Here is a 27,547-nt window from a genome sequence, read left to right on the forward strand (position 1 = left end):
GGGTTTCTTTGTAAGTTGTTTTCTCTCTGATTGCCCTTAATATTCTTTCTTTGTCATTGAGTTTTGACAGTTTTAGTATAACGTGTCTTGGACAAGGTCTTTTTGCGTTGAGAGAATTAGGAGTTGTATTAGTTTCATATACTTGTATATCCAGTTCCTTCCCCAGGTTTGGGAAGTTTTCAGCTAGTATTTCTTTAAATAAGCTCTCTGCTCCTTTCTCCCTCACTTCTCCTTCTTGGACACCCATTATCTTTATGTTGCTTTTCCTAAATGATTCAGATATTTCTTGTAGAATTTCTTCATTTTTAAAAAATCTTATTTCTCTCTCCTTTTCCATCTGAATCATTTCTAGATGTCGATCTTCAAGTTTGCTAATTCTCTTTTCCATATAGTCTGGTCTATTTCCAATGCTTTCTACTTTATTTTTCATCTCATTAATTATGTTCTTCATCTCCAGAATTTCTGTTTGTTTTTTTTTTCTTTTTTAGAGTTTCAATGTCTTTGGTAAAATATTCCTTCTGTGTATTCATTTTATTCCTGAGCTCATTGAACTGTCTTTCTGAATTTTCTTGTAACTCACTGAGTTTCTTTTCTTTTTTTCCCCCTGAGGAGGACCCCCTCCCCCCCACCGGGCTAACATCTGTGCCAATCTTTCATTTTGTATGTGAGTCGCCACCACAGCATGGCTGCTGATGAGTGGTGTAGGTCCACACCCAGGTACTGAACCTGGGCTGCTGAAGCAGAGTGCACCAAACTTAATTACTAGGTCATGGGATCAGACCCTCACTGAGTTTCTTCATGACAGGCATTTTGAATTCTCTGTCAGCTAAATCACAATCTTCTGTGACTTCAAGTTTGGTTTCTGGAGAGTTGTCATTTTCTTTCTGCTCTACTGTGTTAGTGTCATTCTTCATGGTGCTGGAGGAGTTGATCTTTTGCCAGGACATTTGTGGTAGTAAACATCTTTCATATTTGGGTAAGGCTTTGGTTACTTTGATTCTGAGCTTCTTCTGGTTGTATTTGAGAGCTGCACTTTCTGCCCTCCACTGCCTCTGCCAGAAGCATTGTTAGTGCCCTCCTTGTGCTGCAGTGTGTCTCTCAGGTTGCTGGTGCCTTGCTGCTTACAATGTTGCTGCAGTCATGAGTGTCACCACTGGGGTCACCAGGCTGCAAACACTCTGCTGCTTCTGGGTTTGCTTGGACTCATGTTCCCCCACTGGGTCTCCACAGACTCAGGTGCTGCTGCCATGTGTACCACCAGCACTGCTGCTCCTGGGTTATCTGGGGGTGCTGGCAACACCACTGCTGGGGGCACTGGGTTCACAAGTGTTGCTGCCACTGCCAGGGGCCTGGCATCTTGTATGCAACCCCCTTTGCTGGTAGGGCTGGTGTCGGGAATGCCACCATTAGGGGCTGGGTCATGGGTACTGCTGTGTTTCCTGAAGCATCAGGTTGCAGGTGCCTCCCATCACTGCTGGGGGAGGGGCAGAGGCTAAGCCATGAATGCCTCTGCTCCTGCATCCTCTTGTCTCTAACACTAGTGAAATTTTTTTTTTTTAAGATTTTATTTTTTCTTTTTCTCCCCAAAGCCCCCTGGTACATAGTTGTGAATTTTTCCTTGTTGGTCCTTCTAGTTGTGGCATGTGGGATGCCGCCTCATCGTGGCTTGATGAGCGGTGCCGTGTCCATGCCCAGGATTTGAACCAGTGAAACCCTGGGCCACTGAAGCAGAGCATGCAAACTTGACTACTCGGCCACGGGGCCAACCCCTAGCACAACTTTTTGAAGCCTTAGGTCAGGGTACCACCACCACTGCCTAGGGTATCCACTATTTGGATCACCGCCACTGAGGGAGGGGGATGGGGCTTATCCCCTAATTTCACTGCCTCCCAGAGTTTCAATCTACCCACTTTCAGATGTATAGATGTCTGGATCTCTCGGGTGCTCTGGTGTGCTGTGCAGGGAGTCCTTTGTTGGTTGATGGATGTCTTGCTGCTTGTAACTTAGAGGGGAGAGACAAAGGGAACAAGTCACTCCACCATGATACTGACATCAACAACATACCGTTGATTTTTATAGGTTTCCATTTACAAGTTTAATTTTCTGTCTTTGAGGCTTGCTAATCAACAGGTAATAATAACTGTTTTATTTTATTTTTTATTGTAAGTTTCATAATAGATCTGCACTATAATAAAATGTATATCACATATATAACATATATAAAAGTAAACATATATCCAACATAATATATATGATAAAGCTTAGATCTATAGGGCCTATTATATAATGATATATCATTTTAGTGAAGATTATTAGAGGTTTCTTGGTGATAGATCTTGCCGATATCCTGTATTATTGAAAGAAACAACGCAAAGTCTATTAATCCAGATAGTTTTTTAAAAAGCACAGAGCTTAAAATTAAAATATACACTCACAATGATACTATATTTTCTATATGTCTTTACTTAGGTATGTAAATATATGTAAAAAGGATAAACTGATACCGTTTTGGGAGAATACAAGATTTGAAGGGGATCAAAAAGGACTTACTTCAACTAAAATATTCCTTTTTTTTAATAGGAGGAATGTTTTGATATATTTCCCATGATGTTAAAAATTAATGTTTAAAAAGTGCATAGAATTCAAAATAAATTTTGTTGAGGTATAATGCACATGAAGAAGAGTGCACAAATGATACTTTTATAGCTCAAGACATCATCACTAAGTGAATACAGCTATGTAACCACACCCAGGTCAAGAATTAGACTATTACAAGCACCCCAGAGGATCCCCACACCTCCTCTCAGTCGCTGCCCGACCTCTCCACTCAAGAGGAAAATATTACCCAGCTTCTAACAACATGGATTAATTTTGCCTATTTTTGACTTTATAGAAATGGAATCATTACAGTATATATTCTGTTGTTTCATTTCTTTTACTCAACATGTTTGCAAGAGTCATTCATTCATGTTGTTGCCTGAGGCTGTCATTGCTCTCAGAATTTGACTATTAATAGATGACTTTTTAATAAGGGTCCAGCTCCCCTAAATAGTTTTTTTAACCAAGTAGGTTTGAGTTTCTCTTTTCACATGATTTAGGTGGAAAAAGTGTGCCTGACACGAAAATATAAGCTTCTGACTTCCAAGTGATCTGTCATCACTGAAAGAAAAGTAAATGATCAGAACAGAAAAAGTTTCAATTTAAGAATCATTCAGATTACCTAGATAAAATAAACATTTCATTAAATTCAGGATTTATATATCTGTAACCTAAATAAGATACTCTGTCATCTCAACTTTGTGATCAAAACCTGATATTAATAATTTGCTATTGAAGAGAAGAAACACAAGGCTTGCGGGGGCAGTGGCAAATTTAAACCTCTAAAGAAAGATTAAAAAGGGATATGTTCATGGCCAAATCTCCCAACGGCAGCGGGTGGAACAGCATGAGCTTTTGTCACAAGCTGTTTCAGGCCTGGAAGCTTAACAAACAAGTCTAAAATAAAAGTATGTGAGTTTAAGAAAATAGAGGTGGAACCTAAGATTAGGCACAGGCCCTGCCTCTTCCATTGGCCTGGAGGCCTAAGGTCTGTTTCTTCTGCCTTCCCGGGATTACTTCTTATCTGCGTTGTGGTCTTTATGAGTCCAGCTGAGATCTTTACCTGTAACTCCTAGATGAAGCCATGAACCCTCTTCCAACTCTGACTCATCTGCTGGTTATGGCTGTTCAGATAAGTTACAGATAGCAAGAGGAGTGAGCGGGGACTTAACTCTCTTTCTGCCACTGCTAAAACAACACAGCCATCTAGTCCACTGGTTTCCAATCTTTTCAGCACGAGGATCCCATTGAGGACACGTTGATGCGAATTACGGCTGTTGCTCTGAACTGTTGCGAGGCAGAGCACATACTCTACGTGCTCAGCACGTGAGTGACTGTCTAAGGTGTGCTCCAGCAGCCGTCATGGCACACCCTGAGATAATCAGTATCACTATTATGAAATAACAGTATCACTGTTCTTTTGCAGAATATGGAAGATAGCCCTCTGATGCCCATGACTACCTTCAGATTTGTTATAACCCCCTTATTTTGAAGGTAAGTAGCCTGAGGTGCAGAGAAGTTAGACGATGGAATAATGAATATAGTTATATCATGGAATAACAAATCTAGCAGAAAGAGCACTGAACCATGAATTACAAGACCTGGGTTCTAGTCTTCACTTTAGGAAGACTTAGTTTTGTGATCCTGGCCAGACTTTAAAAAATTTTCTCATTTTATACTATTCTGTTTGGTTTTTGCCCCTAATAAATGCATTACTCTTTTAACTTTAAAAAGGTGTTATTATTTTACAAATCACAGTTACGACCTTGAACTTCGTGTTCCCTTTTGTTTTTCCCCTGGGGATGTTCTAACTAGGGTGAGCGTTAAGATGATCAGATATTCTCACCTCAAATACTTGTTCCTCCCTTTTTCCCCTTCCCTTGTTTCCTTTTTCTCCTTAATTATCAGAAGAAGATTCACCACTTTCACCCCCATGACCTGCGTTAACATTTCTAGAAATGTGCTCATTTCTTTATATTTGTTCAGGTAAACATGGATTATTGATACATTATACTTGAGTTGAATTCCCACTGTATATTATAAAAGCAATGTGTTGGCGCCTAAAAGAATGTTGTCATTGACCATAGACTGGTCATCTCCAATGGTGGAGAAACCTGAGTACATTAAGGTGGCCTAACTCATGTTGGAGGCCAGACATATAATTTTGGTAACATGATACCCTCACTGACCACACACTGCAGAGGACTTGGATTTCATTTTGAATATCTGGATGAGATTTTATCTTGGAATGTGAAGTCATCACAGAGAAGCAGAGTCCTGTTCCAACCTGTTTGGGCATTCTTAAGAATAAATGATTGCTCTTTACTGCTTGGTTTATAGGAAGGGAACACTTTCCATTGTTAATTTGGTCTGACGATCATATTGATGTAGAAAAAGGCTTTGTTAAGCATTACAGATATTTTAAGATGTTTTGTTTTTCCTTTTTCTCCAAAGCTCCCTAGTACATAGTTGTGTATTTTTAGTTGTGGGTTCTAGTTGTGGCATGTGGGACGCTGCCTCAGCCTGGCCAGATGAGCGATGCCATGTCCGTGCCCAGGTTCGAACCAGCAAAACCCTGGGCTGCCGAGGTGGAGTGCGCGAACTTAACTACCCGGCCACGGGACCGGCCCCAGCATTACAGATATTTTAATAAATTTTGAGGACCTCAAGGAAAAGAGTTTACTAGAGACTTGCTAGTGTCAACTTTGTACAACTTGAAAGTGTCATCTATTACTCATTTAGCAAGCATGGAATGAGATCACAAAGCATGTTACAGCACGACACTATTCCTGCAAATGAATACTAGTCCATTTACTGGAGATTAAGATGAGTCAATGGTCTAAATAAACACTAAAGAAAATAATAAAGTCTCATTCTTAGTAGGGACAGGAGCTACTATTCATTGAGCAACTCTGTTCTACCACACTATACTAAGCCCTTTCAATGTATTATCTAATTTAACTACCATCTGACAATAATCCTATGGGGTGAGTGCTATTATCACTGTTTTACAGGTAAGAGAACTGAGACTAAGAGAGGTTAAAGTCACCTACCTAAAGTCCCACAGCTGGTAGGAACGTCAGACTTCAAACCAAGTCTGTCTGATTCGAAGTCTGAGTTTTTTCTATGATAAAATACTCTTTTTTTATTCTGTGTTTCTTTTTGGTTTTAATTAATAGTTAATTACATAAATAACACACGAATTCATTCTTATTTTAAAATACAGAGCATTGCAGATGTACTTCATGTCCCTTTTTATGCTCATAATTCTTCCAAGTTCCCTCTCACCTTCCCCAGAAGTAATATTACTTTACATTTTGGTGGATCCTTAAAGATCATTTCAGCAATATCCATTAGAGGGGCCAGCCCTGTGGCCGAGCGGTTAAGTTCGCGCACTCTGCTCCGGAGACCTAGGGTTTCACCAGTTTGGATCCTGGATGCAGACATGGCACCGCTCATCTAAGCCATGCTGAGGCGGCATCCCACATAGCACAAGCAGAAGGACCCACAACTAGAATATACAACTATAGACTGGGGGCCTCTGGGGAAAAGAATAAAAAAAAAAGATTGACAACAGTTGTTAGCTCAGGTGCCAATCTTAAAAAGAAAAAAATATCCATTAGATACACAAGAAAAGATATTCCACATCATTAGTCATTATGGAAATGCAAATTAAAACCACAATTAGATATGGATACACACCAATTAGAATATTAGAATGATTAAATAAAAAATAGTGACAGCACCAAATGCTGGGAAGGATGCAGAAACTGGATCTCTCATACACTGATGGTCAGAACATAAAATGATGCACTCGGTCTGGAAAATGGTCTGCCAATTTCCTATAAAACTAAATATACACTTACCGTACAATCCAACAGTCATACACTTGAGCATTTACTCCAGGGCAATGAAAATATACATTCACGCAGAAACCTACACTGAAATGTTCACAGCAGTTTTATTTTGGGCTAAAAACTAGAAACAACCCAAAAGTCCTTCAGTGAGTGAATGGCTGAACAAAGTGTGGTATATCCATACAGTAGAACACTACACAGCAACAAAAAGAAACAAACTTTCCATATACTCAACAACAACTTGAATGGATCTCAAGAGAATTATGCTGAGTGAAAAAAAATTTTTAAAGGGTTATATACTGTTTAATTTCATTTATATAACATTCTAGAAATGACAAAATTATAGAGGTAGAGAATGGATCAGAGGTTGCCAGGTGTCAGGGATGGGGTAGGGGAGCAGGATGGGTATGATTCTAGCATGAGAGTTTGTGATGATCAATCAGTTCCATATCTGGATTGTGGTGGTGGTTACATAAATCTGCATATGTGATGAAACTGCATAGAAGTACACACACACACACACAAATGAGTACACATAAATCTGGTGAGGAGGCCAGCCCAGTGACCAAGTGGTTAAGTCTGCACACTCTGCTTCAGCAGCCAAGAGTTCATCTGTTTTGGTCCTGGGCACGGACCTACACACTGCTCGTCAGGCCATGCTGTGGTGGCATCCCACATAGAACTAGAATGACTTACAACTAGGATATACAACTACGAACTGGGGCTTTGGAGAGAAAAAAAAGAAAGAGGTTGATTGGCAACAGATGTTAGCTCAGAGCCACTCTTCCTACCAAAAAACATTTTTAAAAAAAACACCGAAAACCGGTGAGATCTAGGGGGCCAGCCTGGTGGTGTGCTGGTTAAGTTTGGCATGCTCCGCTTCAGTGGCCCAGGCTCATGGGTTCACATCCTGGGCATGGACCTACATCACTCATCAAGCCATGCTGTGGCAGCCATCCAGAGATAAAATAGAGGAAGACTGGCGCAGATGTTAGCTGAGGGCGAACGTTCCTCACCAAAAAAACCCCCAAACTGGTGCTATCTGAATAAGGTTGCAGACTGCATCAGTCACTTTCCTGGTTCTGATATTGAACTCTACTTACATATTATCACTGGTGGAAACTGGATCGAGGATCCATAGGACCTCTTTATACTATTCTTTTTGCAACTTCCTGTTTATCCACAATTATTTAATACTTCAAAAGTCAAGTACAAAAAATATCCATTACCTACATACATGTTCCTGTGTAAAATTTCTAGTGTTGATTTTTGTACATATGTGTCTTTTCCATAAATAGTATCATCCTGAAGGTGTCATTCTGTAAGCTTGATTGCTCACTCAACATTCTGTTTTTGAAATTCATCCAAATTAATACACAGAGACCTAGTTCTTGTAACTACTGCATAGGATTCTATTATATGAATATGTCACATTATATTTATCCCCTCCTCAATTTATGAACATTTAAATTTTTGTCCTATTTTTGTGTATTGCAAAGTTTGCTGTGATGAATATCTTTGTACCTGACTTGTGCACGTTGCAAGAGTTTTTCTAGCATGGTATTTCCCATACTTAGAGATAATAAAAATACTAGCTGTCAATATTTGTTGAGCACTGGCTATAATATTATTATAATCAGTGAGGAAACTGAGAAGTTAACTAACTTGCCAGAAGTCACACAGCCAGTAAGAGGCAGAGCCAGAGTTCAAACCTATCTGTCCAGCTCCGACACTGTATTCTCACCCTCTGCAGTGGCTGCTGCCGCCTGCAGCGTTCAGTTAAAACCTTCTGGTCTTTTTCCCCGCGTGTTTATCCAGCTGTCCTCAATCTGTGCTTCGAGAGTTAATCTTGCAACCTAAAACGGTGTTTTTAAACTTATTCTGGTTAATTAAATCTTCTTGAATCGGGACCGTAATTCTAGCATGTTGAGATTAAGATTTATTTTAAGTACAAGAACTTTTAGAGCATTCCCTGTTAAGTGTTTCTGCCCAAAATGTTGAACCTGAATCTAATTGGGCTTCCAGAGGTAACCTCCACTTAGAGGAAATACAAAAGATAGAGGAAATAGTTAAATGACACCGCAGGGAAGCAAACTGACACATCCATAATGTAGACTAGTCTATAGGACAATTAACAGTTTTTGCAACAAATCAATGTCATGAGAAAAGTGTGTGAGTGCATGTGTGGGGGGGGAATTCTCTAAATTTCTCTACGAGAAACTTAAGAGATACAACAACGAATTATAATGTGTAAACCTTATTTGTACCCAAATTTGAATAAATCAACTAAAAAAAGGACATTTTTGAGATGATTGGGGAAATAGGATTATGGGGACTAAATGGTATACCAAGGATACCAAGGGATTATTGCTAATTTTGTTAAGTGCTAAAAAGGCATTGTGATTATGCAAAAAAAAGTACATTTAAAAAATATTTTAAAATATTACATATATAAATAAATATGTATATTTCAAAATAGATTTTTTAAAAGAGATTCTTAACAAAGTGTCTGCAAGTGAAATGATATGATGTGTGGAATTTGCTTTAGAATACTCTGGGGAAAAAAAGTGATAGATTCAGCAAATGGGGTAAAATCTTGATAACTGAATCTGGGAGATAAGTATATAGAAGTTCATTGTACTTTTCTATCTAATTTTTAATATGTTTAACAAATTTTATAATAAACTTTAAAGTGTTTTTATTATAAAAGTAAGGCAAACCATGATGGGGAAAGGTAGAAGTTTAGAAAAGAGAAAAAATAGAGCTGATAACTCACTACCCAGAGACGACAACTGACAAAATTTAGGTGCGTTTTCTTCTAGTATTTTTCTATGTATCCTTTGATTTGATTTTCATAATTAAGATTAAAATCTCTATATAATATTGTGTTCCACTTTTCCACTTTATATATATCAGCATTTTTTAATATTATTGTGAATCTTCTTAAGCATGATATTTACCATTGGCATAATAGTTCCTCGAGTAGCTATACTCAGCCTGCATTTGATGCCTCTCTGTGCTCCTGGATCATTCTATTAAGAAGTCTAATAAGGCATTTATTCTATATTATCTACTTGGTACATAGTAGATACTTAATAAATATTTATGCAAATTAAATGAAAAAATTGATAGTTTTTTGGATTGTTCAATTAGCTGTGCGCAATGGCCCATGTTACTTTATTTTGCCAATCAAAATATCATGAAAGACCATGTTGGATTCCTTCTTTGAATTGGCGTTTCTCTGGTCTTTCAGTCTATTAATCCAATCAAAAATTAAATTGACTTTTCTTAATACTCTTCTACTGGTTCTTATTGCCCACCACCTCCTCTCAGAAGAACTCACCAAGCATTCATGTAGAAATCTATCCTAAAATTGTACTGGGGATCAACACCAAACTTGCTTGTCTGGCAGCAAACTGGTCTTCCGTGAATCTTCCTCAAGAGTGCCACAACATTTTAACTAATGTGAAACATTAATCTTTCCCATAACTGAGTATACATATGGTTACGGGATGCCTGTCTGCCGTGACCTGGAGCCAGGTAGGGGCTAGGCACAAAGCAGCATCTAATTTGCTTTGAGGTAAAGGATTTATAATGTGACAAAAAGCAGACACCAAAGAAAGATTGCTTGTATCCCAGAACAATAATAAATTAGCTATGGGAGAATAAAATTGTCAAAGCAAAATCAAAGAACAATTCAAAGAATTAATTATTAGCATGCTTTTTTTTTTCTTTTTTGAGGAAGACCAGCCCTGAGCTAACATCTGCCGCCAATCCTCCTCTTTCTGCTGAGGAAGACTGGCCCTGAGCTAACATCCATGCCCATCCTCCTCTACCTTATATGTGGGATGCCGGACACAGCTGTGCCATGTCCGAACCTGGGATCTGAACCAGCGAACCCCAGGCCGCTGAAGCAGAACGTGCGCACTTAACCGCTGCGTCACCGGGCCAGCCCCTTAGCATGCTATTTTATTTGTGTACAAGGAGGATAAACAGACAGGTTGATTCTAAGAAAAACAAGAACAGGATTTATTTAAGGAAAATGAGAAAAAGTCAAGAAAAAAATACGGTTTAGGACAAATGAGCTTTGTTTTCCTTTTCTTAGGTCAGTGCTGATTAGAGGCAGCTAGCAACAACCTGAGTTGTTTATGGATTCTCTAGAAAACCTTGAGAGGTTAGCTGTGGAATATTCGTGATGGGCTGGCTCAGTGTGATGTCTGCCTATGTCCCTTGTTAGCACCTTCTGTTCATCTTAGTTAGGCCTGGTCTGCCCATCAAAATTTCTCCAGGGCTTACAGGTCAGAAGTATAAACGGTTCTCTTCAAATAGGACATAGCACTGAAGAGTGACCAAGTTAAAATTTTATAAGAGGCTTTTCTCTAACAAGTAATTGGCTTAATAAAATTAAATTAAGCTGGCTTAATCAGAATATGGAATTAGTTGACTGTTACAATGGAAAAGTGTAAGGGGTAAACTTCAACATGGTGTGATCAGAGACTCAAATAACGGCATCAGCACTCAATTTCTCTTTCTCCATCTCTTGGTTATGTCCACCGGGTTCGCTTTGTCTCAGGCAGGCTTTTACCTTGAGGTGATAAGATGATGTCAGAAGTTCTCCATCCTATATCATTCTGGGTTCAAAAGTAGAAAAGAAGTCTTTTCTCATGACTCATTATAATTAGGCAAATTTGGTCAAATGACATCCCCTGAACCAATCACTGTGACCAGGGGAACGGTATTCCAATACTTGGCTGGTCCTGGTCACACTCTCAACCCCTGATGGAAGGAAGATACCCACTTGCTGCTCGAGGACTGAGAACAGGAAGCATCTGTAACAGGACACCAGAATGCAGCTACCAAAAGAAGTGGAAACGGATGCTTATTGGACAACCAAACAGCCCCAGGAGGCAACCCTAGTGCAACAGTTACATGTATCAGTTAGGACTTGTTCTAACACAAACAACAAAAAAACCTAACTCTAATTGTCTTTAAAAAAAATAAGAAAGGAATTTATTGGCTCCTATTCAAAAACTTACACAGGATTTGTTTTAATTAGGTATAGTAAGACACATAGACACGGAAATGATTGTCAAGAAGGAAGTTTATGCTCTCAGATCCCTAGAAACAGGGGGCACGGCATGCCATGCAGGGCCACATGGGGAAGGACCGAGGCTGGTCAGGAGGCAGGAAGGGGCAAGAGGGGAGAGGATGGCCCAGAGGCTTTATTAAAGTTTTCATAGGAAGGAGTGGGCGAGGCAGGGTAAGGATGCTGAGTAAGTTTAGGATCGGATAGTTTGATTAATTTCAGTAGGCTCTGGTCTATGGGGGTGGTCTCTAGTTGCCTGGTACTTGGTCCTGGTGTGATTTAGGGCAGGGGGGACTGTTGGCTTGGTGGGTGAGAGTTTGATAAAGGAGATGATTTGGGATGTGGGCTCTGGATTGGTTAGTTGTATATCAAAGGCATGCTCTGGGTGTGCGTGTTCCAGGAGGAGCAGAGGGAAGTCATTTGCTATCTCTAGTAATTAGCTAGCCCTGGGAGAAGCAGTCTCTCCAGGATCAAAGCCCCAAATGCCAGAGCATCAAGAATACAGAAAATAAGAAGGTATAGTCAACACAGCTCCCATAACTGAAAAGCCCAGGGAAATAAATTTTCCAGCATAGCTAGATATGACCCATATGAGGTTATCTCAGCATTGAGCTCAGGCTCCACCTGGTGGCTCCTGGCAGTTCCAGACTCCATCGTTCCCTCCTCCACCTCCCAGCCCGTGATGCCTAAAGGACAGCAGCAGCTCTCTTCTACATCCTTTCTGCTTCAAGTCCTGAAGAAAAGAAGGAGCTTCTTTCCTCCAAAAGCCAAACAAAGATCCTGGTCCTCATTCTTATTGGCCAGGTTTGGACCAATCACTGTGGCCAAGCGGATGGGAATCGCTTGTTGACTTAGGAAGAACCCCTAGTGCTCTAACCACATAGATAGAGAAAGAGGAGAGGTGGCTCTCCACGGGCACTCTGGCGTGCTGTTTTCCCAGAAGAATGGGAATGGATGCTGGGAAACCTAAGCAGCAGCCGTCCACTACACAATGAATGTCAGATATGTTTATCTCGGGGTAGCTAGTACCTTGTCATTATTGCTGACTTGTTTTATATAACTTTTGTTAACTTCTATATAATTTCATCCAGTGACATTTGCTATCAAGAATTGTAGTATTTAAAAATGTCTCAAATACTCAAAAGTTGAGAACCACTCTCCTATAGTTAAAGTTGATTAATTGGTAGAGTTGATCTCCCAACTACCCCTCACCATCCTGCCCACATACATCTTTTAATACTGTCTACATATGTCTAGTCTTTTGGTATTTCATTTGTTCTTCAAGATTTCTCAAATCACTGTCAGCAGTTCTGTGATCATGTCTGCAAAATCCTTTATTGCATTACAATGCAGTTTCTCTTGACATTTGAATTCTGCTATCATAGGCTTCAATTTAATCTTTAAGGTATTTATTTTACCAACAACCATCCATTCATTGCAAATAATGTAGCAGCTACAAGACTTGAGGGGCATACAGATGGATCCCCATCTCCAGCTCCCAGGGAATGTTCTGATGGGTTTAACCCAATCAGGGTAATTCCATCACCCTTATAACAGTCATTGGTTGAGGTAACCTAAACACAAGCCAGTTGCATGGGACTGGCTAACCACTGGAATTGGGTCAGGAATGGCCCAGTGAGAGAAAAAAATTTTGTTTGATGATTTAAAAAATCCTATTTCTTTCTTCCTCTGGTTGGTGTTTTGTCTCTACTTTCATTGAATTTACAGTGTAGTTTAGAGATGAGATAAAAGATATGAAAGGTTAAGTAATTGCCCCTGACATGCCCTCTGAAGGGTTCTCGCCCGCCCCTGGGGCTGCCTGCCCCGCTCCCATGTCAGTTTAGATGGTGCTCATGGAGGAAACCTCCAGTAACTATGGGAGACTAATTTTTTCTCAATTCCAATACCAATATATTTGAGCAATGCATTGATACGTCTGTCTTCAGGAGCTCATACAGCAGTATGTGTGTGTGTAGCTATATAGCTATATCTTTGTTAGTCATTTTAGTATTGTGGATCTAAGAAAAATCATAATAATTTATTTTCATTAGCAATGTTGGAGGTTTTGACTCTATAGATAGAACTTTAGGAAATAATTAAGAATGCGTGCAAAGATTTAGCAGCTAAAGATGCTCTTTAAATTGTTTTCAGAAACATTTTATAAATGATTTCTAACAACGTTGCAAAAAGCATCTTTAGTAGTTAAATCTTTTTGTACATAATTATTTCCTTAAGATGTAAATTCCCAGAAGCAGAATTGCATTATATGCACATCTTTAAGGCCTTTGCTCCGGACTACAAGCGCCTGAGCCTTCTAATTCATTTTCTTGCCTCTGGTTTCTCTCTCCCTCCTTTCTGTCTTGTGTTGGTAAACTTCTCTCTGTAAAACACCGTGCTCATCATTTTGCTTTCTTGCTGGGGCCCGGTTCCTTAACTTGCCATGTGAGGACTTTCACAGTCTGACTCTGCCCCAGATTTCTAGTCTTTTCTGCTACCATTCCCCTGTATAAAAAATCTTCCATTTTAATTAAATTCATCTACTCCCTGCCCCCCGTTATGCCTGTAATTTCCTGTCTTTGCACTTGTGTTCATGCTGTTCCCACCTCCTGTAAGAAAGCAGGTGGGAACTGTGTAATAAAGGAAATGTCAGAATCAGGAATGAGTAATTCAGTTTGTCACAACCCTCCATAAACCTTTCTCCCACCTACTTTTCTCCATTCCACCCAAACTGTTGAGTTGTCCTGGCTTTGGTGCTAAAAATACCCAAGTGTATGTGCTGAGCCCTCCCCCATCCCTTCCCGTTCAGCCCTCCGCCTCCTCAGAGCTGAGGGCTGTTCCACCTGCTACCTGGTGTTCCCACCTCTCTTCCTCTCTCAGGTCAATGGCTGGGCTCAGCCTCCTTGTCGAAGCAGCCCTCACTTGTTCACTTCCATCTCCACCAGACTCATTGCTCCTCTGCCCTCCCTCTGTAGCTCTCCATCTCTGGGTTCTGCCTTTTGCTGGGTGTTTCTAATCGCCCCTGTTTCTGCTTTTACCATTCTCTCTCTTTTTTTGGTCTGCTTTTCTTCTTTCATTATGTTTCCCATCTCTTAGGTGGAGCCCTCTGAGTTCCTGCGTGAAGAGACAGGCCTTCACTGTGCCGAGAGCATGCTTTCTGTCATTTTCAATAATTGTCTTCTCAGAGCCCATCAAAGCAGACCATGCTTTTCCATCCTTCTAGGCTCTTTTCGTTATTGCTTTCCTTCCTTCTCGCTCCTTCCTTATGGATTCTACAGCTGTCTCTGATGCTTGAATGCCCTGGCCTCAGAATAACAAAGACTCAAACCTCAGTGACAGAGTTCTCATCCAACAAGGTGAACTGAGCGGATGACATAAATTAACTATGTGCAAAAGTTTTAAAGAGAGAAAAAACATTACTTGCTTCATAAGATATTTTCAGTCTCAGCTTTGGTTTCTAGAACACATTATCAAAGAAAGCATACAGAAATTCTTGAGTGTTATTAGACCCAGGGCTAACTGATTTAAATAAGCTTAAAATAAAAAGGCTTACATAAAGCACAGCCAAATTGTTCACAACTCTGGAATTGCAGCAATTGCTAATGGTAAAGGGAGATTTAGAAATAAAAAGACATAATTTGGCTTTAGAATTTAGGTCCAATTAAAGGAGACAAATACGTAATTCTCAGACAGCATAGACAAATGGGTTTTAAAAATGATTTCCTTGGGGGTCAGACCTGTGGCACAGTGGTTAAGTGCTCATGTTCCACTTCAGCAGCCCGGGGTTCACTGATTCAGATCCCGGGTGCGGACATGGCACCACTTGTCAAGCCATGCTGTGGTAGGCGTCCCACATATAAAGTAGAGGAAGATGGGCATGGGTGTTAGCTCAGAGCCAGTCTTCCTCAGCAAAAAGAGGAGGATTGGCAGTAGTTAGCTCAGGGCTAATCTTCCTCAAATAATAATAATAGTAATAATAATTTCCTTAACTTTACTTGACTGTCTGAGGTTCTTATTCCCATTAAGAAACCAATTTGAAGGTAAAACAAGTGAGAAACATTAGTCTTTTTTATACATGATAGGTTTTTCAAAGGATGGATTCAAATGATGGAAATCTACTATGTTCCTTTAACTAGAATCATTTTTCATATTATATCAATTTGTAATAATTTAAATTTATATATGTATATCTAATAAAACAATTCTCTTTTTATTGGTTTCTATGCTCTTTGTTCACGGAGTTCTACCTGAATTGAAAAAGACTTTGAAATCAATACAGTATAAGACTTAAAAAGACATAAAAACATGATTTGGTGAGAAAAAGAAAAAGGGAGGAGAGAAAATGATCAAGGAGAAAAATACCATAATTAATATTTTCAACATTCTCATTGTTCAAATATCTTACAGGATTAAATAATTTTTCAGATCTTCTCATAGTCTTGTAGATAAGGCTACCTGCAAGCACTATTATCTTGGTTATTTTGAATTATAATTTCATCAATATCCTTTTAGAAATTTGTAACTCAATTCTTTTTTTAAAACAGCTTTTTTAAGATATATAATTTGCATACTGTACAATTCACCCTTGCAAAATGTACACTTCAATGGCTTTTCAGTATATTCACAGAGTTGTGCAACCTTCATCACAATTAATTTTAGAATATAATTCCTTAAAGAAATTCTATATCCCCTAGCTATCACCCCCAATTCCCCCATTCCCCCAGGTCTAGGCGACTACTAATATACTTTTTGTCTCTATAGATTTGCTTCTTCTGGACATTTCGTATAAACAGAATCATACATTATATGGCCCTTTGTGAATGGCTTCTTTCGCTTAGCATATTTTCAGGGTTCATCCATGTTGTAGCATGTATCAGTACTTCATTTCTTTTTATTGCTGAATAATATTCCACTGTATGGGTATATCACATTTTGCTTATCCATTCATCAGTTAATGAAAATTTGAGCCATTTTGACTTTTTGACTATTACGAATAATGTTGCTATGAGCATTCATGTACAAGTTTTTGTACGTATGTATAAGTTGTGCAAATGTATTTTTATTCTCATTTTTATTAGGTAAATACCTAGGAGTAGAATTGCTGGATCCATAGTGACTCCAGTAGAACCTTTTAAAGAACAGTTTAAAGACTGTTTTCCAAAGCAGCTGTACCCTTTTACTTTCCCACAAGTCCAGTTGCTCCACATCCTTGCTAACATTTGTTGTTATCTGTCTTCTTGATTACAGCCATCCTGTGATGTTGAGCATCTTTTCATGTGTTTATCAGCCATTTGTGTATTTTCTCTAGAGAACCATCTATTCAGATCCCTTGCTCGTTTTTAACTGGGTGATGTGTTTCATTAAGTTGCAACAGTTCTTTATATATTCTAGATACAAGTCCCTTTCTCAATTTTATCTTTTGTTGCTTGTGCTTTAGATGTCACATTTAAGAAACTATTGCCTCATACAAGGTCATGAAGAGTTAAGCCCACGTTTTCTTCTGAGAGTTTTATAGTTTTAGCTCTTACACTTAGATCTTTGATCCATTTGAGTTAATTTTTTTATATGATTTGTGGTAAGGAATGAACTTTATTCTTTTGTGTGTGGATATCCAATAGTCCCAGCATCATTTGCTGAAAAGATTATTCTTTCTCCATTGAATTATGTTAGCACCTGTGTGGAAAATCAATTGACCATAAATGTGAGGCTTTATTTCTGGACTCTCAATTATATTCCGTTGATCTACATTTCTATCTTATTCCAGTACCACACTGTCTTGATTATTGTGGCTTTGTAGTAAGTCTTGAAGTTGGAAAGTGCGGGTCCTCCTCCAAAACTGCTTTGCTTTTTCAAGACTGTTTTAGCTAGTCTGGGTCCCTTGAACTTGCATATGAATTTCAGGATCAGTTTGTCAATTTCTGCAAAGAATCAAGCTAGGATTTCAATAGCGATTGTGTTAAGTCTGTAGATCAATTTGAAGAAGATTGACCTCTTAAGAATATTAAGCCTTCTGATCCATGGCTATGGGATGCCTTTCCATTTATTAAGTGTTCTTTAACTTCTTTTAACAATGTTTTGTAGTTTCCAGAGCATAGCTTTTGCACTTTGCATAGATTCTGTATTTGTGAATTCTCCTATTCACTAACATTTATTTGTGACTCCAAAATCAATACCCGTAGGACTTTTGCAGTCATTTATCGACATGCACAGAGTGGCATAAAGTTTGAATTGCTTGATGCACACCTTCCCAGCTGAAGTCAAACAAGCCTATGTTCTGCCTTCCTTTTTCAGCTCTTATACTGTAAACAAGTGTCTTTTTCATGGTCTATTTAGTGCCACATTTTCCACATTTTTTGTGCTTTTTGCTTCTGATTTCACTGTTTAAAATGGCCCCCAAGCATAGTGCTGAAGTGCTGTTTGGTGTTCCTGAGCACAGAAAGCTGTATGTGACTTTTTGGAAAACTACATGTGTTAGATAAGCTTCATTCAGGCACGAGTTATAGTGCTATTGGTTCTGAGTTCAATGCTAATGAATCAACAATATTTATTAAATCAGGTGTCTTTACACAGAAACACACATAGGCAAGGTCATGTATTGACCAGCTGATGAAAATGCTGTAACCAGAGACTCACAGAAACTTAACCCTGGATTTCCTCTAGGAGCAATGGTTCAGTATATGCTAATTCAGTGTTTATGGTGACTTATGGAACAAAACTGCTGTGAATAACAAGAATTGACTGTATTTTATTTTTTGATGCTATTGTAGATGAAATTGTTTTCTTGATTTCATTTTGGTTTTCTCATTGTTAAAGTATAGAAATATATTTGATTTTTGTATGTTGATCTTGTATCATACAACCTTGCTGAACTTGTTTACTGCTCCTAATAATTTTTTAGTGGATTTCTTAGGATTTTCTATAGACAAGAGTATATTATCTACAAATAGAGATGGTTTTACTTCTTCCTTTCCAACTTAGATGCATTTTATTTTATTTTATTGTCTAATTGCCCTGACTACAACCTCCAGTACAATGCTGAATAGAAGTGGTGAGAGAAGACATCATTGTCTTGTTCCTGATCTTAGGGGAAAGCATTCAGTTTTTCACCATTAAGTGTGATGTTAGTTGTGGAATTTTTGTAGATATCCTTTATCAAGTTCAGGAATTTCCATTCTATTCCTAGTTTTTGAGTGTTTTTATAATGAATGTGTTCAATTTTGTGAAATGCTACTTCTTGCATCTATTAAGATGATCATGTGGTTTTTGTTCCTTATTCTATTGATATGGTGTATTATATTAATTGATTTTTGGATGTTAATTCAATCTTGCATTCCTGGGATAAACCTCCTTTAGTCCTGGTGTATAATCCTTTCTATATATTGCTGAATTTGATTTGCTAGTATTTTGTTGAGGATTTTTGCAGATATGTTCATAAGAGATATTGATCTGTAGCTTTCTTTCTTGTGATGTCTTTGGTTTCCATATCAAGGTAATATTGGCCTCACAGGATGAATTGGGAAGTGTTTCCTTCTCTTCCACTTTTTGGAAGAGTTTTTAAGAATTTGTGCTAATTCTTTAAATGTTTGGTAGAATTCACTCATGAAGCCATCAGGGCTTGGGATTTTCTTTGTGGGTAGTTTTTTGGCTACTAATTTAATCTCTTTACTATTTATAAGTCTATTGCCTTTTTTATTTCTTCTGGAGTCAGTTTCGGTCATTCGTGTCTTTTCTAGGAATTTGTTGATTTCATCTATTTAATTTATCAGCATTCAGTTCATAGTATTCCCTTATAATCCTTTTTATTTCTGTAAGAATAGTGGTGTCTTTTTTCATCTCTAATTTTAGTAATTTAAGTCTTCTCTCTCTTTTTAAAAAAATATTTTATTGAGGTAAGATTGGCTTACATACAACATTGTGTAAATTTCAGGTGCACAGTATTAACATTTCAGCTTCTATATAGACTGTACCATGTTCACCATCAACAGTTTAGTTTTTAACCAATAAGTCTTCTCTCTGTTTTCTTGGTCAATCCAGCTAAAACTTTGTTAATTTTGTTAATATTTTGCAAAAAAAGCAACTTTTGGTTTTGTTGATTTTTTCTATTGTTTTTCTAATTTCTATTTCACTAATTTCCATTTTAATCTTTATTATTTCCTTCTTTCTTTTTGCTTTTGGTTTAGTTTGCTCTCCTTTTTCCAGTGTCTTAAGATAATGGTTTAGGTTATTGATTTGAGACCTTTCTTCTTTTTTATTTTTATTTATTTATTTATTTTTTGAGGAAGATTAGCATTGAGCTAACTACTGCCAATCCTCTTTTTGCTGAGGAAGACTGGCCCTGAGCTAACATCCATGCCCATCTTCCTCTACTTTATACGTGGGACGCCTACCACTGCATGGCATCCCAAGCGGTCATGTCCACACCCAGGATCCAAACTGGCAAACCCCAGGCTGCCAAAGCAGAATGTGCACACTTAACCGCTGCACCACTGGGCTGGCCCCTCTTCTTTTTTAATATAGAGTATTTAGAGGCATAAATTTCCCTCTAATCACTACTTCAACTGAATCACACACATTTTGGTATGTTGTATCTTCATTTTCATTTATCTCAAAGTATTTTCTAATTTCCTTTGTGATTTCTTCTTTGACGTATTGGTTATTTAGGAATATGTAGTTTAATTTCTGCATATTTGTGAGCTTCCCAAATTTCTTTCTGTTGTTGATTTCCAGCTTCATTCCCTTGCGCCTAGAGAATTTATTTTGTATTATTTATATCCTTTTAAATGTACTGAGATGTGTTTTATGGTCCAGCATATGGTCTATTGTGGAGAATTCTCCATATGAACTTGAGAAGAATTATATTCTGCTGTTTTAGGTAGGGTCTTAGATCTAGTTGGTTTTTAGTGTTTTCAAGTTTTCTATTTCCTTGTTGGTCTTCTGCTTCATTGTTCTTTTCATTATTGAAAGTGGGGCTTTGAAGTAGCCAATCATTATTTTTGAGCTATTTCTCCTTTCATTTCTGTCAGTTTTGCTTCATGTATTTTGAGGTTCTGTCATTGCGTGCACATAAGTTTATAATAATTGTCATAAATTCCTGGTGAATTATCCCTCTTATCATTATAAAATATTTCTGTTTATCTCTAGTAACCTTTTTTGTTTTAAAGTCTATTTTATCTGATATTAGTATACACTCCAGCTTCTCATTTGTATCTTTAAATCTAAAGTTGTATTAGCATATAGTTTCAAAAAAAAAACATCTGGTCTGACAATGTCTGACTTTTGATTAAATTATTTAATTCATTCACTCCTAATGTTATAATTGACATATTTGGATTTACATCTGCCATTTTACCTTTTTTTGTTTTTCTTGCCAAAGCCCCAGTACAGAGTTGTATATCCTAGCTGTAAGTCATTCTGGTTCTTCTATGTGGGATACTGCCACAGCACAGCTTGATGAGCTGTGTGTAGGTCTGAGCCCAGGATCCGAACTGGCAAACCCCAGGCTGTCAAAGCAGAGTGTGTGAACTTAACCACTCAGCCATGGAGCTGGCCCCCATTTTACCTTTTGTTTTCTAAATATCTTATGTCTTTTTGCTCCTCTACTGCTCTTTTACTGATTTCTTTTGCATTAGTGAATATTTTCTAGTGTAATATTTTAATTCTTTTAATTATTTTTAAATATTTTTTTGAGTTATTTTCTTAATGATTGCTCTAGGGCTCACCATACACATCTTACCTTACCAGAATTGACTTCAGGCTTATACTAACGCAATTCCAGTGAGATAAAGAAACATTACTCCTATATATTTCCATTCTCTCCTCTCATTTTTGTATTATCATTGTTATATATATTATGTCTATATAAGATACAAACTCAGAATGTTACCAAGCAAGGGCTCACCACTCAATGCACATAGAGAGCCAATTATTACAGCATCAGCCTTTGGGGAAAGAAAAGTAGCTTTATTTCTGAGATTGATCTGCAAGGAGACAGGAAGCATATACTCTCAGATCTGTCTCCCTGATCCAGAGCTTGGGGAAAAATTTATGGGATGAAGGACAGAGTGGTCTAAAGTGTGGAGAGAGATGATTGGAGGAAAGGAGAAGTGACGTAACTGATTATCTGTGCAAGAGTAGTCAAGCTTCATGGCTCTTCATAGAATGCATGTTCACAAAATGGTGGTGTTAGCATGATCCAAGGGTGGAATTCTCAGCCCTTTGATGTCAAAAAGGTCACTTATTGGGCATTTGAACAGGCCCAGTTGATGGGTTGGTGGTCTCAACTGACCTGAACTGGACAAGGGGTCCAAGTTCCTGAAAAACCACTCTCAATTACTCTGTTGATAAGATGGGGTCAGTTGATCTGGTCCTAGAGGGCACATGGTTACAAGAATACATTGTCATAACTATTACTTTATATAATTTTATGTCTAGTAAGGAAGCCAAGTGAAGAAAGGAGAGCAAGTACATATTTTATAGAATTTGTTATATTAACCTTCTTATTTACCATTCCTGATCTCTTCACTAGTTCCTGTGGATGAGAATTACCGTCTGGTGTACTTTCCTTACTCCATAAAGGTTTGCTCCCACTATCTCCTTTGTGCCACTATCATCAAATATAATACATTTCTACATGTTATAGGCTGAACAATACAATTATAGACACATTATTTTATAGAATGGCTTTAAAATAATTTAAGAGGAGAAGTATACTCTCCTTAACTATTTTTTAAAAAGTATACTTTTTAAAAAAGTTACATAATTAGATAATTACCTTTACTCATTTTTTCATGTGGATTTCAATTACTCCCTGGAGTCACTTGCTTTCAGCCTAGGGAACTTCCTTTAGTATGTCTTGTAAGGTAAGTCCACTAACAATGAATTCTGTCAGGTTTGTTTATGAGAGAATGGCTTTATTTTGCCTTCATTTTTGAAAGACAGTTTTGCTGGATCTTAGATTCTTGATTGACACTTCCAGAACTTTGAATATGTCATTCTACTGCCTTTGACCTCCATTGTTTCAGATGCGAAGTCAGTTGTTAGTCTTATTTTGCTTCCTTTGTTCATGACTAGTTGTTTTTCTTTTGCTGCTTTCAAGATTTTCTCTTTTTCTTTGTTTTTCAGCATTTTTACTATGAGGTGTCTATATGTGGATCTCTTTGAGTTTATCATACTTAGAGTTTATTGAGTTTTCTGAACATGTGGATTACTGTTTTTCATCAAATTTGGGAAGTTTTCAATCATTATTTCTTTGAATATTTATTCTGGTCCTTTCTGTCTCCTCTTTTTCTGCTACTCCCATTACACATATGTCAGTGTGCTTACTGATGTCTCACATTTTTCTGTGGCTCTTTTCACTTGCCTTCATTTTTCTCTCTCTGTCGTTTGGATTATAAAATCTCTATTAATCTATTTTCAAGTTTGTTGATTCTTTCTTATGCCAGTTGAAATAAAATCAGTTCCTTTGGAGAGAACTTTGAACTCTCTGCTCTTATAGGTTGCTTCCTCCCAGGCGATATCTCTGAGCCATTGCTCTGGAGCTGGGGATGGAAATGACGTTTAACTGCTTTACAAACAGGATGCTGGATAGGGATGGTAGCCTCTGGTATTCTTGTCTTGCTACTTCTGATATGTAACCTCCATCCTACAAGTGAGCTGGGGCAAGGGCAACTGGGACCCCAGTATTCTCAGTCAGCTGTGCCAGGGGTAGAGCCTCCAACAAATGAGTAAGAGACGAGTAGAGGAAGGGACTCTTCAATTTCTTGGCTACATTCATCAAGAATTTAGCCTCAGCAACTCAGAGATGGAGATGAGAGATGCTGGTGGCGCTTCCTTTTGAGATACTTTATCCTTTGACTAGGCACTAAGGAGAAAGAAAGCCCTGCCTTCTTGGGCAAATCTGCCTGGAGTGGAGCTTTGATCAAGCTGAGCTGGAGAAGAGAGAGAGGGAGCAGGTTGTGGCTTAAGTGCCTTAGACTCTTGCTGTTCATACTGAAATTGAGTAGATTTCCTTGAATAACTATTTCTTCATTTGCTGTATAAACTTAGGACAATTTTCAGAGCCTTTAAGTGGGTGTTTTTAGTAATTTTCACCAGTGATGATTATTTCACTGGGGACTGGATTCGTGGAGCACCTCATGCTGCCATTCTGGAAGTAGAATCCCTTAAATTTTAGTTTTTACAAATAATCTTAGGATAATTAAAGTAACTGAAGTTATTTGGAGAAATAGTTCTTATTTGTAAATGAATAACTCTCTATTACCTGCTCAATTCTTCAACAAAAAATTCTATTGGCTAGATTAACAAGCATACCAACTAAACAATGTATTCTTTTAAAAGCCATGGTTCACTACATTTATATTCACAAACCCCACACACAAACACATATTTCTCCTTTTTTAAGTGGACTTAAACAGATATTTAAACGTAAAGGCAGTGATGATTATAAAATACAATTAAACTCTAAGTTAAGGCTTTATATTTGTTTTAAAACCCATATTCATAGGTAGTTGTGTCCAAATAAAACCTTCGTCTACCAGATTTAGTTCATCTGCCCAGGATCTATGTTATTTATCCTGTACCAACAATTCTTTTGTATTGGATTATATGAAATAGTAGCAACAACAATCATTTTGCTTTAAAGCATTATTAGTTCTTTTCTTAGGTTTTGGTCTTTATTTTGATGATTTAGCTTTTAGTAACACAAGCATGTGCAAAAGAAGGGACAGAGCATTTCTTTGTAAACTTAGAAAACCTCAGACTGTACTAATTCTTATCTTCTTGAAAGTTGGCCAGCAATAATAATTCAGGACATCCTAAATATGGGAAAACACCAAAACATACTTGACCCCTCCCCCTATTCAAAACATACAACATGTTAAAGTAGGGATGGCAGGATTTATTGATGGACAGAATGTGGGATGTGAGAGAAGACAGAAGGATGACTCAATGGCTTTGGGCCTGAGCAACTGGAGGGATGCAGTTGCCATTAAATGAAGCATGCAATTCTGCAGGGAGAGCAAGTTTTGGAGTGTGGGAGTTTCTCAGCCATATATTAGTAATTCAAATGTTCAGGCTAGTGTCTTAATCACAACTTCACACTCACACCTGATTGGAGCCTTCTCCCCTTCTCTCAGCTCTGGCCCACTTTAGGCTGGGAGGACAACAGTGGGGGAGAGGGCATGGTCAGCTTCTGGATCTCTTTCCCACTGTGGTTCTCCTCCTCTTCCCCAGATCTCACAGGTTGTCTCCAGCTCCTCTTCTGGGATAGGAAGGGACAGAAAGATCTCACTGACAGGCACCTGATGAAGGTGACCTCTGGGGGAGGCGGATCCCCAGGGCTAGCCCTTCCTATCATGGGGTCCTTCCTTCAGTCCCTCAAAGATTCCTGAGCCGGGCCTTTTGATGACAGCTCCCTGGACCCTTGAAATGCCCCTCCTCTGACTACCATTTTTGGCCACTCTCTTTCATCTTTCAGACCATTTCTCTGTAGGGTTCTCATGGCCTCTTCAGGACTCAAATTTGGTCTATAAGAAGCACCTATGCTTTGCCCTGGCCCCAGAGAGAGTGTAGTCCACATCCAGCACAGCCCTCTGTGCTCTGCCACCACCTGCTGCCTTGGCCCAGAGGATTTTTTTCAGAACTAGATTTGGCACTCACCTCTGTTCCACACAAACTCCAAGGAGCCCAGGTCAAAATGTCCTAGGTGTTCTCTTGAAGTACCCTCTGTTGTTTGGCTAATAGGAGAGGACACACACACCAGAAAGCAAAACAAAACAAAAACCTGACAATACCAAGTGTTAGCAAAAACGGTGGAATAATTGGAATTATCATATACTGCTGGTGGGAGGGACTCTTTAGAAAACCTTAGACAGTTTCTACGTAAAGTGACCTGGCAATTCCATGTTTAGTTATATATCCGCCACATACCTACAATCAACAGAAGACATACAGAGGGAGGGTCATAGCAGTATACAAGTCATAAACTGAAAACAACCCAAAAGCCCATCAGCAAAAGAATGGATAAACAGTGGTTGTATATTTTAAAGATGGAATTAAAAAAAAGCAATGAACTACTGTTACATGCAATACCGGTAAATTTCACAAACAGACATAAGTCGAAGAAGCAAAATACAAAAGAGTAGATACTGTTTGATTCCATTCACATGATGTTCAAGAACAGACAAAACTAATGCCATTAGAATTCAGGATGGTGCAGTAAGTAGTGACTAGGGGGTGGTCAAGAGGAAGATTTCTGGGTTGCTGGAATATTCTATTTCTTAATCTGAATGATGGTGAAGTTTTATAATGTAATATGTTTATACATTCCCAAAATTTCACCTAGCCGTACAGTTAAGATTTGTGTATTTTATAACATTTCACTAAGAAATAAAAATATTTATGGAGAAATTTGTGTTCTCCCAACTATTCATGCATCATATTTTCATCATTTGATAACACGAGCCCGGGATTATTTATAAAGGGTGCTTTAGTTCTGAGGACATTCTGAGGCAAAAACCCGTGGCAGAGACATTTCGCAAAGTGAAAGTGTTATGTCTGAGTAGAAACAGCCCTCTCTCTTGGCTGCCTATGGCTGCCATTTTCACTGCCCGCTCCGGGTTCCACTAAGCCCGAAGCTGGGCTTCCACGGCTTCTACCAAAATGTGCCAGCAGGGGTCAGCCCTGCGCAAAACCCACAGCTTGAGCCTTCCGTGCGTCGGAGCTTTCTTCCCAGTTCAGTCAAGTCGTCCCAGCCTTTCAGTTCTCTCACTTCACATCTCCAGCTACACACTCCTCTAGTCTGTCCCCACCACCCACTCACATGATCATAACGTGGACCAGAAACTTCCCTGCCCTCCTCACTCGTTCAAACACACTCTCCTATCCTTCTGCTTTCTCAAGCAACCCTCCGGCAACACTCTATTCACTGTGGCAAGCCCTTCAGTCCCGAGACCTGCTGTTTTCTCTCCATCCTGCAGTGCCCTCCTCTCTTCACTGACCCCTCATCCAGTCCTGACATCATCGGTCATCAGCGTAATCACTTTTGCAAACACCTTCAATTCTTCCACTATGCCAAACTCAGCTTTTAACTCATTAATGATTTCTCATTGCACTTGAGGTAGGATACAAAACTCAGCAGAGGGCACCCGAGGCCCTGCATGCCCCAGCCCTGAGCTGGGACCTCTCTCACCCTGACTCACTGACCGCACCCTCTGCCTTCAAGACACAATTTAAAATCATACCTGTATTCGTGTACTTGCTTGTTGACTGTTTGTCTTTGACTTGAGACTGTGCACCCGACAAAGGCAGCGGCCATATCTGCTTTGCTCATCTTTTATACAAATGGTGCCAAGTACTTGTTGGGTCCACAGCAGATGCTCAATAAGGATTTGTTGAATGAGAATATCAATCTAGACATTGGCCCAACAAAGACAGGGGACAGATGAGGGGCCCTCGGTTGCTTCAGAAAAAATTGCACTTTATGTTTGTATATTTGTCCTTTCAAAGCACTTTGACATCTATTATCATCATAAATGCATTAGGTAGGTTACAGAAGACAGACAACTGTTATAATTCCTATTTGATAGATGAGGAAAATAAGGCACAAAGAAAGTGGACTAAAATAGACTAAAGACTAAAGCCAAAATCTCTAACCTACCCATCTGCACATCATTTGTTTTTTCCTTTTTCTTTTTTTTGTGAGGAAGCTTGGCCTTGAGCTAACATCTGTTACCAATCTTTCCTCTTTTTTTTTTCTCCCCAAAGCCCCTGCACATAGTTGTATATGCTAGTTGTGAGTCATTCTAGCTCTTCTGTATGGGATGCCGCCACAGCATGGCTTAATGAGCGGTACATAGGTCTGTGCCCAGGATCTGAACCCGCAAACCTTGGGGTGCCGAAGTGGAGCATGAGAACTTAACCACTCGGCCACAGGGCCAGCCCGCAATCTGTGCATCTTAGCTAGTATATGTAAATATTTTGTCTCTTGATCAAACTTGCAGTGGAGAGGATA

The 27,547-nt window shown here is 38.7% G+C and overlaps 1 protein-coding gene across 6 annotated transcripts in view; it reads left to right on the plus strand.

Moving 5' to 3' along the window:
- RAB1A (RAB1A, member RAS oncogene family) overlaps positions 1 to 27,547 on the plus strand; it is a 126,636-nt gene that overhangs the window by 16,889 nt on the left and 82,200 nt on the right. For all 6 annotated transcript variants that reach the window (XM_070572500.1, XM_070572503.1, XM_070572504.1 and 3 more), the window contains one exon: positions 4,025 to 4,092. The gene's annotated coding sequence lies outside the window, so the exon portion shown is untranslated. The remainder of the gene's footprint in view (positions 1 to 4,024; positions 4,093 to 27,547) is intronic.

Source organism: Equus przewalskii, chromosome 14, assembly GCF_037783145.1.
Source record: "Equus przewalskii isolate Varuska chromosome 14, EquPr2, whole genome shotgun sequence".
NCBI classification, from domain to species: Eukaryota; Metazoa; Chordata; class Mammalia; order Perissodactyla; family Equidae; genus Equus; species Equus przewalskii.